General features: G+C 37.2%; 1 long non-coding RNA gene across 1 annotated transcript; it reads left to right on the forward strand.

Moving 5' to 3' along the window:
* The first annotated feature begins 1609 nt into the window (after positions 1-1609).
* On the forward strand, positions 1610-19441 carry LOC106491927 (uncharacterized). The gene is made up of 4 exons (XR_001293845.1): positions 1610-1659; positions 1822-2063; positions 10049-10127; positions 18993-19441. It is a non-coding gene; the product is annotated as an uncharacterized lncRNA (long non-coding RNA).
* Positions 19442-20124: the final 683 nt, after the last annotated feature.

Consider the following 20124-nt stretch of genomic DNA (forward strand, 5'->3'; position numbering starts at 1 on the left):
GTCGTGACCTGGATGTTCAAAACATTGACCCAGCTGGTATGGAAACATTTTTTTTTCCCAACTTACAATAATGGATTAAATTAATTCATGGGGGAAAAAAAACCATATTACATTAGTGGATATTCACCAGGAGAATTTGGAAGGAATATTTTTTTCCCCAAAATTCAGCAAGAGTCAACATTACCTTATTGCATTTAGGAGCCAAAAATGTAAGTAAACAAGAAAAGATATATCTGTTCTTAGAAGTTACTGAATAATTGCACATTTGCACCTTTAGCTTAATGGCATATCTGATGAATCTTTATGAGTTCTCCTATATGGTATCAGCTAGAGTGGAATGAATATGGGATATTTTCATGTCATGGCCATCAGAAGGTCTGGGAGGGGTCATGCTGGAAAGGAAACGTCCTTACTTTGGAAGCATGGGGTGGGGGGGTGGAACTAAGATATTGGGTGATTTGGGTAGTGAATTCAAAATCCACTTCTGATTCATCAAAATGTTTCATTGTGTTCTAAACAAAATGCTTGCTTCATTTGGAATAAAGTGAAATGCTTTGTTTCGTCTTTGCGTGCTCACGAGAACTGAGTTTCAGTCTGGTTTTCAAGAGATCTACCTTTTTAAAAGCTTATATTATTTCAAAATGGTAATGCTGGTTTAAAAAGTCAAAGCTTTTATTTACTTATTTGTTTCCACTTCAGAATAAAGAATTCAGTAATCTGAAGTTCATTTACCCCAGTTTTGGGAACAGAGCTACTCACTGAAGTTGATCTGAGTTTGCAAATGGTTTTATTTATGTCCCAAACACTATTTTTCAATTAATCTTGTACTCATCAAGGAATTTCATTCAGCTCTAGCTATGATGTTGTTTCATTTGGCAAGATTTTTTTGTATGTGTTTTTCACACATATTGCAAGGGTTAATAAATAAAACCAGTTTGATTTATGGCTTTTTTGTTTGGATGAGTTTATGAACAGCAATGCTGTGTATTTTTAATTAAATTCTTTCTTCTCTCCAAGGATATTACTATCCAAAACAAATGGAGAATTTTGTTTAGAAAGTTTACTCACACCTTGTATTATTATGTGTACTCTTGAGACAAACTTCTGTCTGGGGTAGATATTTACAAGGACAGCTTCCAAATTTCAAAATAGAAATGTTTAAATTTTCATGCTGTCCCTAAGCTTTAATATATGCCTGGCTTAATAATTTACTGTGTGGTATTAACATATATTCTATATTTTACACAACAGACATGCATCTGAAAAATTTAAGCCATTTGATACGTTATTTTAACAGCTGCAGATAACATCCCTGCTTGAATTTCTAGATAGTTCAGTAAGGTCAATATTCATGAAGCATTTTATGTACTGCACTTTAAAAGATTTCCTCTAACTGCTCTAAAAATGTGAGTGTTATGGAGTTCTCCAAAGTCCCATCAATTTGTTATTTGTAGGCATGGCCTGGAAAGGAAGGAAGGATAAGGAGATAGTGGGAGTGAATCAATATTTTATTGCAGTGACACTCTTGGGTTAGTCCAGTTAGTTAAATTTATAAACTTCTGACTGCCGTGTTATCCATCACAGATGAGTTGCTAAAAAATGAACTAGCAGCAAATAAGATCTAGTCTTTCATGTGGTTTAGCACCGATGAGAAAACAGGTAGGTATTTACACTGGCTTTGTTCTCTGATCCAAGGTGCTGCCAATTTAAAGCTGAACCACCTCTCCCACAAACCAAGCCTGCAGAAGGGTGGGCTTGTGCACAAAGGGAAGATGTACTAACCTTCTTCTAATGGTCCCTCTCCTCTTTTTCCTCTTGCAGAATTAATGCCTGCCTCAGACACAGTGTCTTGGGAGCTCCGGAGACAGGTTGCTTTAGACCTTGGAAATTTTAAGGACCTTCTCCTCTGAACTGCTAGGAGACTTTCCAGTTTACCTTCAGATGGCATATATAGTAAATCCCTTAATCAGTCCTGTTGGTGCTTTTAAAACAGTGGATGCATATCAGCAGTACATGGAAATGAGATGGATGCTGCTGAACCAGGCTACCTTCATCCAAGTCAGGTAAGCAGATCTCAGCAGATGCCTGACCTCCTTCACAGTAGTTCTTGTGAGCTGTTATTAGCAAATGCTGTGGGCCTGGCAGTACAAATATCAATGCACGTTCCTTGGTCTTCAGAACCCTCTTTAGCTGCAAGATTTGGCACTCGTAGGTATTAGAGATACATCTTAGAATGTGAACATGAGTAGATACGTTAGTTTAGATGCATGGCTGGAGTCTAACTAATAATTTGGTTGTGTATAAGTTTCTTCATCTAAACAGAACATAGATAAGCGAGAAGGTTTTATGGAGGTTTTTACCTTGCTTTTGAAGTTTTCTTAATTTTAATTGGTCATCTAATCATTTCACTGTGTTTATCAACAATTTCCAGAAACACAAGTGCTTAATTGTGCTAAGGACTGACCTGCATATTGTTGCCAGAAAACTGTTCTATTAAACTTGTCTGAAAGCCTGCTATTATCATAAGAGAAGTGTGTTGAAGGTGGTTAAGGGTAATAGGTCATGTTCCTCATGGCTGAGAGAAATAAAGGCATGGCATGAGGTTAAAAAAAAGAGATTTCCAGAAAGGACAAGGAATCTGTTGCCATTAAAAAGTCAATGAATTTTTAATGTTGACTCCCATAGAAAAAAAGTTAGGCCACTATTGACTACTTCTGAAATCTCATCCTTAATCCCAGCCTTCCAAAATAGTAAATAGATAAATAATGAAATCCCCTCTGCCTGTCTGCTTTCTTTCCAAATGGTGGAAAACCCCCTGAAACCTCTGACCTGTACCTTACTGAAATAAAGAGAAGAGAGGTTGTTGTGTGTTTTTAAGCATATCTAGAAAAAAAGTTAAGAATGGAAATTAGATGAATGTATAATGATTTTTGACACATTTGGCAAATTGCACTGTTTTCAGAAGTATGCTCACAAAAACTGTTGTGTAAGCATCCACTTGCTCAGTTTGAGTTAAGAGGGTTTCTTGCCAAGAAGGGGAAAAAGATGACCAGTTGGCAAAATTCACCCTTTCTGCTCATATTTTGACCATGACTCTCAAAGTGTTTGGTAGAAATGACAATTAGTATTCTGTTGCTTGTCTTTTACAACATGGTATTTGAAAAGTTATATTTGTGGAAAAGAGACAGATGACCTGACAGACAAACCTGGTGTTCAGAAGTACATTAAAAACCTTCAGATACTCAGCATTTATGAAAATCAAAACACTTATTTAGGAACTTATTTTAGGCACTAAGTGACTGCCCCACACTTTCACAACATGCCAGGAGGAGAGCAGGAAAAAAAGAACATAAAGTCTTCACCCTCCTTGTAATCTATCCTAACTGCTAGACCATATATTATGAGGAACTAGAAGAAGTTGCAAGTCTGACATTTTGCTTCACATAGTCAATGCCTGAAAGACATGTGACTAATTACTTACCATTCTGTTCTATTCATTAGTAATCTGCAGGTTATGCCATATATAGTCATGCAGGATTTGTCCAGAAGTTGAAATGTTCTTTTTTTGCCAAAAAAATTTTGATCAGCATGGCGTGAGATCACATACAGAAAGGAATTATTGAATAATCATTGAATTATTATTGGAACTGAAATAATTTGGGACCTCAGCTATCCTCAGATACAGCAAAACATTTCCTCCTTTTAATGGAGGATTTGTAATTATATATCAGACAAAAATTGCTGAGAAACATTTGAAAAAGATACTGGTTTATTGAAACTAATTTTGCCATCGGGGTACTTGCCAGATATAAATGGAGTATCACATTGTGTTGTTTTTTCTAACATGAATAAAGATTATTGATATAAAAAGGGTAAGATTTTGGAGTTCGTGGTGTTACGGTTTATTTCAAGCGGCCCTTCTAAATGTCTTTAGCCCTCAAAAGCCCCTCTATTAAAAAAGAGAGAAACTTGAAAGAATGTTGGTAAACGGTGGTTTTTTTTAATTCAAGTGCAAAAGATTATGATGGATACACCTGATTATATGGTCAAAGTTTAGGAATTTTACAATAATCTCAGGTTCCAGAATAACTCAAGCTATTCACAAATCAAATTAATTTTCAAATACATCACTTAGATAAACAGATGTAATGCTTGTGTGAAGAATTTTCCAAGTTAGTTGCAGACGTTTAAGTGTGGTACTGATTGCATGGGTCTAACCTTAGCACTATGACAGTATAGCTTTCATCTGGAAATCATGTAGTCATGTATCAAACATTTGCATGTCTAAAACATATTCATAAGCTAGACTTTAATGAAGCATTTTAAAAATTTTATTGTCAGATTTATTCTAATTTCAAATGATACATTGTACACCTGATCATCAAAATAACAGGGTTCTTCTACTTCTGCTAGTGTACCATAACAAACCTGTCTAAGTAAAAATATAGAATACCTACTGCACAAAAAGTAGAAAATGTGTTGTGTATGGATAATAGCTATTCAGAAAATGTTACCATAGGGAAAACTCAGAAACTCTTACAGTATCTCAGCTATTCTTAATTGTGATTTCACTGCTACACATCAGCCACAAGTTGTTATTTGTACCTGCATCTTCATACCTTAGAATTATCTTAAAGAATGTTAAGTGAAGGCTAATTCTAATGAACTATTAATTAATCAGTTACTATTTTAAGGAAGCAAGTTTACATACAAGAAATTCAGGGCTAAATCTGCAAAGAATACAATGCTGGCTTCTGTAACACCTAACTTCAAGGCATCCTGCTGGCTATTAGGAATTTTTGCTCCAAGGTTTGGCACCCCTCTTCCTTGATGAATGTAGAGTAAGAGTTAAGTCAGCTCAGAGTAGTGTCACTGGAGACCATCAAGCTAAGCTCTTCCAGAGGAAAGCAACAAGATGTCAGCTGTATTCCTCAGAGTAAGGCATTTAACTCTACTTAGGTTTCTGCACTGTGAATCTGGTGTTTGAATTAAGCATCTCATCCAAACTAGCCAAGAGAAATCTCATCCCAGTATTTTAAGCAGTCATCTGATAGGTGGCTACTTGTTTTCAAAAATTCTTTCTGCTTTGGTTTGAAAGCTTATTTCTCTGACTCCCAGGTTCTCTGAGTTGAGGATGCTCTGATCTTACTGAAATAGTTTAGTTAATATATATTAAATACTTTAGGGGATGGGGAGGAGAGTGCAGCTGATCAATCAACTTGATAGTTAGATATTCTTTGGCAGATGGGAGAATAGCATTCAAGTTCCTGGTGTAATGAATATTCATGTGATTTACGCAGAGAAGAACTTCAGTGGGAGGGGATGATACATGATGGTCATAAGCTGCCAGGATTTACTGAGGCACAGCTGTGTCAGTCAAATATATTAGTGCAATCAATATTCAAACATGGAGTCATATATATGGAGACAGAATATCAAGCCAGAGACCTGTGAAAACTATCTTTCTTCACATGCACCACAAAGAATGCCATCTTAGTATACAGGACTTAGAGTAACAGTAAGTACCTCTACCTTTTCAGGACTTTTTTTGTAAAATTCAGAAAAATCATGGAAGATGCCGTTGTCCAGTGAGAAAACCTTTGTGAAGACAAATAACAGGAGAAGGAGAAAAACAATAAAATCCTTTACTCTGTACACTTCTTAAGGAAAGCATGCAGAAAACCACATGTGCAAACTGGCAGAGAGATCGGATTGTTTTGTCTGTCTCTGCAGCAAGTTGAGCTGTAACAGACTGGCAGAGTGAAGAAATAACTGTGAAAACAAACATATCACATAGAGAGGGTAAAGTTCTATACTGTTTCATTAGAGAGTGAATAGTCAGATGTTTATGTGAACGTGTGGCTGGAGGGACACCCTGCTTACGACAGGGGAAGGATGTCGTGGAACACTACCCTGGAAGAATTCGCGATGAGATTTCCAGCAGGAAATCCAAATGTTAAGCACATGTGTTTTCTTCCAGACCTAAACATTGGACTCTTCAATTTTAGATTCATATTGGCAGAAAATCTTCACTTTATCCAGTTTAACATTTTATGCTAACTGTCACGAAACTATGACTTTTCAGCCCTATTGACAAAGACTGGAAGCCACTGAGAAGGTAATGTAGCACACAGACTGCTCATTGAATCTGCTCAGTCATCTCTGCACCCCAAAAGCAAGTAGCATTCCTTCTCAGAGGATGTTTAAGGGAGTTATTCCAATTTGATCTTTCTCCTGTACACTGTCTATGGGAGGAAATGTTGTGGAGGAAAACTGAAAAAGATCATAAAGATCCTGCCACATAGATTTCATGGTGTTATTCTCTACAGGAAGAGACAAAAGTTCTTTCCTCAAATTCCTTTCCCCATGTTAACAAGGGGAAGAATATTGTTTTCTGTTAATGTTTTATTATGCTCACTTGCAGTTATCTTCAAAATATGCTATATATAAAGATGCTATTTATTAGGCATGATTGTCTTGTGTTCTGTAAAGAGAATGATCCTTTGGGCCTATATTTGTAATATGTGCTGCAATGTATTGTTTGCTGAGTGGCCTTATCTATAATTCAGAGAGTCCTTTGTGTACTTTGGAAGACCATCTGACAAACTCTGTGCCAGGAAGTCATTTAGTTATCTGGCTGCATTAAGGGTGAAGTCAATTTAAGATGAATTAGTACTTGTAGAAGAGTGATATGAAAAAAGCAACCAAAGTTTTTGGCTTTGGAGTAAGAAATTAGCCAGTACTGCGAGAGCCTTGGTGAACGTGCAATCAGATATCCTGTAGTGGATCTAGAGGAGAAAATTAAGAAAGCATTACCACCAACTTTCCATTCCTACTTCACAGCTGGTGGTTACTTCCTCAATAGTTGAGATGTGTATGTACCTTAGCAAGTGCTTCTAGCCCATTTCAGTTAAAAAGTAGCCAGATTAATTTAAATCACTGTGTCAGATAATTCAGGGACAGAGAACTAGTCACTCTCAAATGGTCTGAGACTTCATTTCAGTTTGATTCCTTGTCTCCTCCTCTTGCTGCTACATGACCATCAAAATGTTGTGTAGGGGATGTTGCAACCCAAATGAAAGCAGAGCTCCTACTGAGATTGACTTCAATTCCAGAACACTCAGGTTTGTAACACAAATTTTGGGACTGGTTATTGAGAACACCACTGCTAAATCTTTGCTAAATGAAGACGCAGTTCACAAGCATTTATTCCAAGTCATTTTCAATATAGTGATAAATCTGTGCAATTTTATTTCTATCTCAACAGGACGTTGGACATTGCTAAACTGTTTAATGTTTGCAACTTGATACTCTATGATAAAAATGATCCATTAGTGAGCTGAGTGACAAAAAGCATGTGTCTAAAAAAAAAAAATAAACCTTAAGGTTAAGCCAAGGTTGTTTGCATTTTTTTAATGATATCCAAATGGTGTGCTAACTAAAGATGTTAATATTAAGATGTGCAATAAAATTCTAGAAAGAGTTAAACTTACTGGCAGGCTTTATTCTGCTAGTGTTCTGTTTGACATAATTCCATAACCTCTTCCCTTCAATAAATGTCAACTGTTTTGTTTTATTTTTAAAAATTTCTTAAATGTCCTAGCTGTGAAGAGAGCCAGAGCATGAAAATCATCAGGGATATATCTTGTTTTACATTCGCATGCTTATGGTTTTTGTTAGGGTGACTGAAAGGCCAGAAAAGATGCTGTAGGAAGACTTTCAAGCAACAATAAATATGGAAGTTCTTTCCAACTCAATGTTTTGAAATACTTCAAACACTTCAATCAAAGGCCTTGCTATGATCAGCTCTGTAGAGGATTGAGAGTAATATTTCCACAATAAATATTTTATTTTTGATGGTTAACTTTCTCTGAAAACCACCAACGGAGAAATGGGGATATTTGATGACAACATCGATTTAAAAAAATGCTAAAAACTTATCTAAAGGTAGAAGATGATGACAGTTTTCAAAGATCTATCCACCAGTCCAGAACTGCTGCAGCCAGACAGTAAAAACTTCATTGGTTTTACTTTGAAGCGTGATCAGTCAATGAAAGGGTCTGTATGATATAGTGGTATCTGACACTAGGGAGCCAGCCTTAAAGACCTTTGAAGAGCCCTCCACTCATATGTCCTTTAGAAGGCAGAATAACATGTTAAAGAAAGAGCTTTGTGGTAGCTCCACATCAGCTGTAGGCACCCCTCTACCCATGACCATCTGGCTTTTAGTGCTTCTTTCTGTGGATCTGGTCTTTTGTTTATATGGTACTAGAGCTACTTTTGCAGACCAGGTAATTCATAAACATCATAAAATGACTGAATCGTAAAGGCGTAATCCATTTCCTACCAAGAAGACTGAAAGACTCCTAAATCTTCCCTTGGACTGAAACAGAGTGTGTCTGTGTACTATGTCATGGAAAGCACCAAGCATGCTCTTCATTCCCACCCCATGTCATGTTGCTTTTGTTATTTGGAACAGGACATGCAGAAAAAAAAAAGAAAGAGCTTTCATTCCTATACATACTTATGCTGTTATTGACTTAGAACCTCTAGATGCAGATTTGGTCTTGGAAAGCTGCTTATTATGGAGCCTAAATCCAGAAAGATGGTTCAGGTCCTAAATAATCGCTTATCCTACACATTTTGGTAGAAAATAATAATAATGTATCATTTTGCACAAGCACAAACTGGGACCTATACAGATAATTGGCAAAAGAGGCTCATTTTGATGAGTGAAATTGGACAAAGCTGTCCCTCCCTGTCTTGGGTTGACAGAAATAAGAAAATCTATTAAGTTTAATCCTTGACCCAGCTCTAACAGTATTTCCAGAGGCTGTTTCAGAAAATATAAACATGCTAAAGGAAACCTAGTCTGCTCAGCAATCACATATCTCTCAGTTGTATGTTGAAGACATAGCAACCTAAATTACCTTTGAAATGACTCTATTTCAAATCATACATTTTAATGAGCTATATTTTAGAAGACTTAATACTAGTAGCACTAGAATTTATTACAAGGACTTAGCTTGTGTTTATGTTAGGATATAATTTGTAAAGGTTTGTAATAAACATGCCTTACTGAGATTGGCAAAAATTATAGGAAGGAAAACACCACTACTAACTTTGGGCTACTTGCTTTTGCATACAAAAGGAATAGATACCGGCTTTGATTCAGACCTCAGGTCTGTTATGTGAGCCTCAAAACTGCAGAGAACTGATGAATTGTCATAAAACTAAGTCCAGAATTTCCAAAGCAGTTGTGTTTTTTAGAAACTCTCTTTTGATTAAGGATTTTAACTTCCAATGTAAATATTAACCAAAGGCCTGATGCTTAGATCAGGAAATACACTAACAGGCTTCCATTCAGATATGAAGAAATATTCAACACATAATTCAAGAATTTAGATCTGAACTGGCATCCTGTTATATGCCCATTGAAGTCAATGAAATTTTATGGTGTACAGGAAGTGCTAACCGAAGTCTTACAAATAAACACTTAGTGAGTATTTATATAAAATATGGTAAACAGAAAAGAGAAATATCATTACGCATGGTGGCGGTCAGTCTTAAATTACTACTCTTCTCCGGCAGACATTTATAGTTCTACAGGATAATAGGACCATCATGATTTTTCCAGTGCTTTTCAAATCACGGTAAGAGGGAATTTCCACTCTACACACCCAAACTAAAAGCAGGTTTGTAATCTCAGTTTAGTTGCATTTGGAAACTAGTGTTGTTTGCAAATGATGAAAGGAAGCCAGTGAGAAACCTAATTACCAAGTTTGTCTGTAGAAACAGTCAGTTTTTCAAGAGTCACTCTTTTCCTCATACTGAGCAGCTTCCCTGCTCTGGATTATGTTTTCAAATCCTTCAAAATGCCTCTTTGTCATTTATACAAGTCAGGAGCTGTAAAAATTAAAGAACACATCAATATCTTTGAAAGTGTGTTTTAGAAACTATTGTGGTAATACACTTTTTTTTGTTGTTCTAGTTTATTATTTAAAACAATGTATTACTATAACACCAAAATGTTCTGGTCAAATTTCAGCATGACATTGTTTGAGACACCGCGCAAGCACAGGACAGGATAATCCATTGCTCTGAGGAGCCAACACTTTAATTTAAAGGTGTGTATGTTTCTTATTCTTTCAAGATGTGGTTCAGTCTATTATTTAATTTTCCAGGAAGCTACTGTTTAAAGGTGATGGTGATGGATAATCTTGAATTAAGTGAAAAATGATGTTTGGATATATTAGATAAACATTTAATTATAATAAATAATGACATTCTAACAACCAGTGAGATGTCTTGTGTTTATAGATTCTCCTAAAGTATTATGTAAGTAATGAAAACAAAATGCTGATTATTCAACAAACAAAAGCAAATTCCAGAGATGTAACAGGTGGAGACTGCCAGAGCTGGAAGAGAGTGAATATTTTTAAAAAGTTATGTGATCATGTAGCTAAATTGAATGGATTAGGTACGAGAATTCACAAATGTTCAGGTGAGTTAGGTTCTGTTCTCACTGACACTGAAGAAACGTCTAAATTTCTGTTCCTATACCTACACATAGTTTACAAATCTAAAAGTAGGGAGAAGCATTTATTAATGCCGAAATTAGTAGCACTGCAATCATACATTCAGCCAGCCAAAACTATAACATGACTTGAATGACCAGTTACACATAACAAAGTGATTATGGGGCAAATAGTTTGAGAACAGAAGTTCTTGCAACTTGCTGAAAAAATTATGAGTATTACCTCGTTAGTTTTTGCCTTATAGGCATGACCAAAAGTAACACAGCAGAATGACAAGAAGGAGAATGGAAACAAAAGGAAAAGACCTAATTTTTCATTATTACAATGCTTGACAGAGCTGGAGGTAGTTCCTCCTTCTCCAAATCATAGTCTCAAAAGACTATATTTTCTCCTTAAAAAAAGAAATACATTAAAAAAAAAAAAGCCTTTAAGACCAGCATGGGGGCTTGGTTTGTCTAGTAATTTGTTTACTGTGAATAACTGCAACAGATTGAACTGGAAGTCTCCTACGACTAAATTTGTGCTCTATTATTTCCCAGACTGTTATTTTCCAGACAAATACTAGATGTGTTGATTTAATTAAGAAAAGATGCCTGGGACTGATGACCATGATCCAAGATTGTTAAGAATGATCAACTCATTGCAAAATGTTTAAGTGGGTGATAACCTGGTCACCAATCTCAAATGGTGCTGGTCTCTCAAAGACACTTCACCTTGTTGTAATAACTGGTAGAGCTTCGAATATGGAAGAAGTCTGTAGTCTGCAGTACATATAGATTAGTAATGTGAGGTAATGCCAAGAGAGTTGGGATCAAAAGTATAAATTATTGTAATAAATAACTTTTACCAAATTGGTTTACATTCTGTATTACTGTTTCATGCTCAGCCACCAAGCACTCTGACATGCTCTGAACAGAAATCATGAATGACAATTTTAGCCAGATTTGAAGATCTTTGAGACAGGACTTTTACCCCTCTCATTGTCTGTATTTGTTGTTTAGCTCTGCAGACCCTGTATTTTATTTGGGAAAGCTAAGTATTATCTCCTTACCAATATTAATACATAGTTGTTACTGGATGTTCAGGTTCACCTGGACTTGAAGACAGAGTCTGGTACTTAACAGGGAAAATGTTGTTACTTACAGAACTTTTGACACAAGTAGTGACATCTAAAGCTAATGCAGATGGCAGGATTGGAGTGTGGGACCGTGAAAAGGTCTGAGAGGGGAAGTGAAAATCTACATATTTATGTCTGTGCATGTATATTTACATATATGTATGTCTGTATACACCAACACAAATTCTGTTTACTTGTGGTAAGTGGAGATAAAACAGGTGTTTTTACTGGCTTTATTGATTCCTGAGGTCACAAAGGAATTTTTCTTCCTATTTTATGTTGGGTTCTTTTTCAAATAGAGTTCACATGTAGATGGTACAGCTTTGATGGGGTATTGGAAGTATGCGACCAACTGCGTGGTCTCAGATGAACATCCTTTTTCTTTTTGGTCTACATTTCTGTTTGGTAGGTCTTTGTTGGCTTGGCTATCTTCTTCCTCTTTACAACTACCTTTTGAGCAAAGAAACAGAAGAGAGCTTTCCTCCTCCCCCACCACCCTGCAAAACATCCTACATGAAATAGCCTCCTGTAGCCCGCAAGTCTCATAGCGATAATTCAGTCAGGTAACAAATTCCAGTCTTACTCTATGGACCTTGTGCCGATGCTGATTATCTCTTTGGGAAATGACAGCAAGGAGACTGGATGACTCTAAGTTTTATTGACAAGATGCTGAGGGTCTGGCTAAAGTTTTTGTAGATTCCTCAGGGAATCAGCCAAGTTAGTCTTCTGTTAATACAGCTTGTGGCTTGATCCTTGAGAAGCTCAGCTCTCCATTTAGCCAGTTCAGTCAAATGCAGGACGGTGGTGACTGAAAGCTATGATCAGCCAAAGGCTATATTGAATGGTAGCTTATGAAAATTGGTTTATGGCCCTCAGTCCAAATTTCACTGAAAAAATGCCAGTATCTCAAAAAATTCCTGCAAAATTACTGCTAACTGAAGGTTCAGGTACAACGGCTCTTGGTTAAAGACAAAGAGGGTGAACTTGTGTCTCTTCCCCTAGAAGAGGATTCTCTCTATGCCAGCAGCGAAGTGCAAAGGGACACACTTGTGTTAGCACCAGCTGGGCTGTCAATAAAGAACTAGAGCTATCAAATCAAATTCGTATGAATTTCTGACTCTTCCTAAACCACCTTCCCACCAGGCAGAAGGGATCACAAAATTAAATAGCATTCCCTCCTTCTCCTTCTTGCATCTCTACAGTTTTTAAGTACTGTGCCTATCGTAATGCTCCCAGGAGGTTTCCTTAACCACAGCATCTCATCTCTGCAAACAGCTGCTTCCTTTTTGCACAAGAGTTCTTGGAGGCTTGCTTCACTTATCAAAACTAAGCCACTGAAAAGCTGGGAAATAACTTAAGTTCTACTGGGAGATGAAATCCCATCACAGATGGACAGATTTGCTTAACCTATAAAATAATTCTGGAATAACTATTGTCTTGGCAAAATTAAAAAATGTAACAAAGTTTGATTGTTCTTGGCTTCTCCTAATTTGTTTACTTTGGGGTTATTTTTTGACCCTCAAGATGCACATATTATTCCCATTACTGTTAACAGAATTATATATACACACACATGTCTAAGGGAGCCTTGACCATTTACTTTTAGTGTTCCAAGGTCAGTTGAAGTCTGGACCTTTTACTTTCTCTATGCTCCACTAACTGAGAAAAAAAGCTTATGCAAGACTTCCTTGGGGAACATGGAGTCTGCGATTTTTACAGCCCACAAGGCTAAAATTCAAATATGAACCACAGCTGTTTGGACAGGAGTCTTGGACCTCTTCATTTTGAACTATAGTGACATGCTCAGTCTCACCAACACATGAAGCTCCAAGATCCCAGCATAGCTGATGACTGGGATAGGGCAAATCTGGGTAAAGTGAGCAATTTATAGTTCTCTGGGATTTGCAGGTGGAAAGGCTGTTTACACATATACACACACACACACACACACGCATTTATATACACATCACATTTCATTTTTGGGTGTATATATATATATGTGTGTGTGTGTCTATACATATATGGAGATTTTAATATATATTCACCATTTTAACAAGCTGACCAAATGTTCTTGTTGAAGACGATGAAGTTCTTTCTTGCCAGGTACAGGTGTTTCTATGAATCCCCCTAGTAAGAGGCAAAATAAGAAAAACAGAGTGTAGGATAAACTTATCTTTTGATTTAAGTAGTGATAGACCTCCTGTACCCTAAGGATTTTCTTCACTCAGCTATATTCTATCTTGGTTGAGGAATGCTATTGGGATAAATAAGCCTGGAATTTGCCCAATGTGCACCATCACACTTCAAAAGACTTGTGAAGTGGAAAAAACGATTTTTGGCTCACACTTCAGGTGGTGACATGCAAGAACACACTGTGATGCAAAAGGAAATCTTGTACAGCTCCACAGATAGGGTCAGTGTTGTAAGTTCAGATGCATCTGTTAAACTTCACACAGTCATGGCAAATAATGCAGACTGAAGCAGAATGGCAAGCTTCTTCAGTCACCCAGCGGGAGTCACCCGTTCTTCTGTGGCAGAGCTAGGAGAGCTACTGAAATGAACTAAATCACTATTCTCTATACCTGTGACCCTGTAAGCACTTTGAAGTTAAGTATATAATAGATATAAAAGTGCCTACCCAATGGTTTCACTACAAATACACAAATATTTAGAATTACACCAATGAGGACCTTAGACAAGATATTCTGGATCATAGTTAATCTGTTTAAATGGACTGACAGTCCACCTTCCAGTGATCATTATGACTTGCATCAAGTGATAATCTCAGTAGAGAGTGCTTGACTGACTGTTTTTCTCTACGTCAGTGATGGATCTTCTCATACCCCCTTATATTTAGAATCCCATTATTTTATTTTCAAAAATAATATTTATTCTCCATATTAAATACTGATTGTAGCATGCAAGATGAAGCATACCTTGCTCCATTTTGTGTCTGACCTTTCACATTCATTTTGCTATTGCAAACTATATAAAATATGATGGAAAGACTGGAGGAAATACAACTTCTTATCTACTGATATAATGAACGTCAGTCTTTGTGCATCTAAGAGCCAAGGTAATAGAAATTCCAACATTCATGCTTATTGTAAAATATAGTAAGTAAAGGCTAAGTAAATTCTGTTTGTTTTAATACGGAAATAATTTTGACTGCATCTTTGGCTTTGTATGACATGGAAACTGGTGATTGTTTATGCTTTGCTACTTTTTTTGGTCTGCATTAAAATCCCACATGAGAAACAAATTTTTCTCTAGGAACAAAATGTTACTTTTTTGGGTCTGAGTTCTAATTATTTGTGTAGTACGTCTGTTTCTTTTCAACTGGGAAATGCAAAGCGTATAAAATCCAGATGGATAGCACATGATGCTGGAGCCAGCCCTGGCCAATCAGCCATGTCACTTGATTAAAAGAAGCCTATAAGAATTTAAGTAAAAAAACAAACCCAACAAGATTATAAGAGCAGTAAACTTACTACAGTATGGGATTTCATCATAGCTCAGACATTACTTTTCTTTTGCTGGTTGACCTTCCCGCACCTTATTAAAAGCTAATCTGCAATTGTTTTTAAATTAAACATACATGGGATTTTGTGATTAAGCCCTAAATATGGAAGGTGGAAGATACATGAAAAGCAGGATGGGGAGGAAATTCATCATCAGACGTCAGGCCACAAGGACCACAGTTTTAGGGCAACAAAATCTTTGAAGGAACTCAGCTGAGAGAAATGCAACACAAGTCTACTCCCAACATGAACCGTAATACTGCAGACCAATTTTCTTTGCATGGATTTTGTCTGTGACCGTACAGTCTTTCAGAGGGCAAGTAAGCACATATTCTGGCAGTTACTCACAGGTCTTGCAGTGTGTAAAAGCTCTTAAATATCCCAGGGGTTTCACCAAATCTGAGGGTGAGATTTTCTGAGAGGTCTGATGCAGCCCCTGGAAAAAGTCTGAATGCATCCCAGACAGGCCTTGCAGGGGGATGAAGCTACATCTGGAATCCTTAAGGACACTGTAGGAAAGTTTATTATTCTTTGTTTATTGTTTTGAATGTGTGCTCTCCCTCTTTTTGTCTTCCTTCTTTGTTATTTGTGCAATAAAATTCCTCTAGGCATATAAAGTAAGTCATCTGGAATTGTGCAATTCCTTCTGCCAGGAAGCTGGAAAAGCCCCTCTCCTGTGCAGAAGAAAAAATAAGGACTCATCTTTACTATTGAGAAATTACAGAATTACAGCATTTGTCTTTGGGTTATATTTATATAGCAAAGCACTGAGGCAAATAATTGTGCTTCTCGCTGTTAAAAACTGTGCTTTTATCCTGTCCAAGGTGTTATGTTTATTTAAAACTTGAGAAATAATTTGTACGTTTTAAAATAAAGCATGCAAAATACATTAAAAAGACTTAGTGTCAAAGTTGTTTTTTCTGCCAGCGGGTGCAGAGAAGGAAAAGGAAATGAGTAAGTAGAGAGGAGCGTCTTTATAGCCACATGGCTAGTGAAATTTTCTATTTATTCTTTGGGGAAAAAGCAAAGTAGCTGAATAGCTGCTGGTTGGATAGCTGCCGTTACTATTTTTATTGGCAGGCAACTCTTAGTGGCTGAAAGGTGGTCATTAACACCCTGACACAAAGTGCTGACAGGGCGATTATAAGATTAACACCCCATGTTATATTAACAGTGTCAAAACCTCCCCTTACCTGTCAGTGAAAAATAATGGCACGAAGGAAACCATTATAGACATACTGAGATTTTTAACATTAAAATACCATGCAGCTATCAACTTTTTCAAATTGGACTAAATATCTAGATGACCTACTGAAGGCTGATAAAATGACAGAACATATTTTAAATTTCACAGGGTCAGAAAATGAATGCAGAAGTTAAAGCACAAGGACTACATTTACTTTCTATCAACAATTTTTAGATCTGATTTCCGTGGGAATAGGTCCTTCACAACTGCTGCCACTAGACTTTTGGTCTGAGATCTCAGAAACTCTGGGTTTTCCCTTAGGCCTTGATAAATTTGACAAGCAGAGCTTTTCTGGGGAATATTGTTGATGATACACACAGCAAAATATGTCCCAGATCTTCCTGTGAGTTCACTAGTTATCTCAGACAGTTCTAGAATCTGATTTTATCAATAAAGTTTTGGGAACCTAAGGCCCTTGTCTGCCTTTGAATGTGTTTCTGCTCCCTGTTCACTGGACTAGGTAGGGCAAACCTGCTAGCATAGCTTCAGCTAAACTGGTTTATACTGCCATATCTTCTTCCAGTTTGAGTGAGTAAAATAGTAGTATCAGTTTAATTTTTGAGAATTAAAATGGTGTTAAATTTGATTGACTGGTCTACACCACTCCTGAGGGCTGTAGCAAGTCAGGTGCCATAACATGGAGCCCCCATCCATATCCATGGTGAAGCGCATCCAGGGCACATGTGGCTATGACAGCCATCCCCCAAACCACTGCAATACCCCCGTCTAGGCTCTTCTGCTCCTCAAGCTCCACGTCCTATGGCCCGTGACAGCCGGTGGGGAGCTGCAGCCAGCAGCTGTGCCTGCAGACTCTTGCCTCTGCCAGGATGCGTTAGGATCCATGGTCGCTGCTGACATTTCCATTACCTGTTCAAAAATCCTTAGAAAGTGGCCTGGCCATTTTTATTCAGTAATTCCCCCACCCCCAGTGTAACTGTACGGTAACAAAGTGATCCTCTGTATAATTTCTCTACCTTCAGGTCTTCAGAGTTCCTGTCCTCATATTGTCCAAGTGCTGCCAGGTTAAGCATTCTTTCTGTATATTTTTATTCTTGTGTTTTGTATGATGATAATCTATTCTATTTTATATATATTTATGTACATGAGAAATGTAGATATAATGCATAATTTATATCCTTTAAAGGCACTTCAAATTCTAAACAATATTGAGACAAGGTCAAAACATCTGGAATGACAACAAGTGTTTAGAGTTTTGCCTAGAAACAGTTCAGCAGCATTGAGCATGATTTTGTGGCTTACAGAGAGCTGCAAAGCCATTATACTTTTAAGTTTATAACCCTCTTGCTTAAGAAAAGTATATGTAATTAGCTTAAGACTTGTTACAATGACTAAAGCTCCACCTGAAAGGTTCAAATGTCTCAGAAAAAGATCCAACAGAAACATTTAATAACAAAACAAGGATAAAGGCTGGATTTATTACTGCTGTTTAGTTTGGGGGCGATTGGAAGACAATGCAAAAAATTCACAAACATTCTCAGAACTTCTATGAAATGAGCACTATGCCTGCAGGCAATGGGCTATTTATTGTAGCAAATGATGAGCATTACCAAAGGTAGGGAGTTTCCAATAAATAGGAGTCTAGTTGTAGGATGTTGGAACAACCTGTTAAAGTTTTTGTATGTGTAAGTTTATTACAGCATCTGCTTTGACTGAAACCAAGGTCTCCAGGGCAATTTTGAACATTCAAGTCATCTGTAGAATGGAGTGTTTTCATCTGTGTATCTTTTTTACTTCAAAAAAATGGAAAATATAACTTAATTCAGAGAAAATTATGTTTAATCATGTTTTATCAATGATATTCAAGCAGTTTGTCATGCTGAGAAGAGTCTCAGAATATTTTCTGAAATGTTAGAAATACTTCAGAGATTTTTGGCATTTCTGAATATTTGAGTGATTGTCAAAATAAGGAAGAATCAAGAAACACTGAGATATTTCAGTATTCAGTGGCCTAACATAATAAGACAAGGTGATCATTGAAAAGACACTCAAGTAATGAGAACTTGCACACAGTACAGTTTTCTGGATATTTAAATAATATATAAAGGTAGATGAATGGCATTGTATTGCTTTCCATTGACTTTAGCTATAAAATGCATAACTACACTGTTTTAGCGATTCAGTAAAGGTATACTTCACTGCTTTATTTTACCTTTATAAATGGCCCTAAATTACTTTGTGGGGATCCTGTACCTGGTTTATGTACCTCTGGCAGTAAGCAAAACTAAGAGCTGGCTGCTATTATCCTGTTTTATGGGGCTGGAAAGGTTGTGCAGTGCTCCTGGCCAAAGGGACTCTGTCTGCTGAGTGAGATAGAGATGAGCTCCTTGATGGTTGCTTACGCTAGAGAGTATAAAGAGGGGATTATTGGCTTGGTAGAGCTAAAAGCAATGATCAGTACACTGCGCAGCTTTGCTAGCTCTGAGCTCTGAATGGGAGCAGAGCAACAGGCTGTATCTGCTAATCCTTATCCCTTTCTTTCTGCACATCTTCTGTGTGACAAGAGAGATCATGGGTCAAAGTCTGCCCTAACCCCAGTCCTTCTTTCACAGTTGCAAATCAAGATGCACTTTAGCAAAGCCTGCATGGCAGTCAACAAAAAGCTGCGATACAATGAAAGCCACCAAATAGTTAATAAACTATGAAATCATGTGTAGACACGAAAGTGGGAGGAGAACTACCTAAGACCTTATTTACAAGGGAGTGAAGACATAAAAGATGACCTTCTGTGACCACTAAGGCAACAACTTCATCGGGATACACTTATGCCAGACCATGAACAGACTCTTGTCAATCATGCTGAAGTCCCGGAAACTTTACTGTAGTCATTTGCAAGGCTTTCAGTGAATGAGGTAGGGTTTTTTTTGTATGAATGCTAAGCACCGAATGCTGGAATCCTTAAAATTAGATTCCCTGGACTGTATCTGATGTGTTTATACATGAGGAAGAAAATTTATGTACAGTCATCAGCTAAGATTCATGCTACTGCAAGCACTGTGCAGACCAGTCTGAAGAAAATGTCTTTTTAAAATGGCTAGTGTAACTGTGTTATGTTTTAGCATTATGTGACAAGGAGCAAATCATTTGAGTGTTTTTGTAAAAATTAGACATATATAGTATCTTTGCCTCAGACAAATTACTGAGTAACAAATACCCATCCACATTAAACAAAATTCCTGCTTCTCCAAAAGAAGCGTGTATCTATTGCTGGGCACACATTTATTCTCCGAAGTGGAGAATATTGACAGACACAGTAGATGTTTGTTTCTTGATTATTTTGGAGTATTATTTTTATCTGTGTTTTTCACTTACAAGACATCTGCATTCCAGGAACAGTGCTCCATCTGTCCCAATGCGGTAGCAATATCCAGTGGAGGTGGAAAGTTATGAGAGAGTGAATCTCCTGTGGGTTGGAGAAGAGGGCAAAGCAATGCCATGTCCCAGCAAACAAGCTGCAACGTGAGTGGGGAGATGTGTTTCATGTGGGCCGCTGACACAGCAGGTCTGTGAGCCCCAGCTGCAGAGAACACCACTCATCACATATGCTGAGTTTCCCAGAATGGCAGCATGGGATTGATCAGCAATATTCCTGGGAAGAAATGGGAGTAAGCGTTGATGCAGGTGTGAGAAGAGAAGCAGAAAGCATGTGTTCTGCATACCTATTACCTATACATTATTTTTCAT

This window comes from Apteryx mantelli, chromosome 5 (genome assembly GCF_036417845.1).
Source record: "Apteryx mantelli isolate bAptMan1 chromosome 5, bAptMan1.hap1, whole genome shotgun sequence".
NCBI classification, from domain to species: Eukaryota; Metazoa; Chordata; class Aves; order Apterygiformes; family Apterygidae; genus Apteryx; species Apteryx mantelli.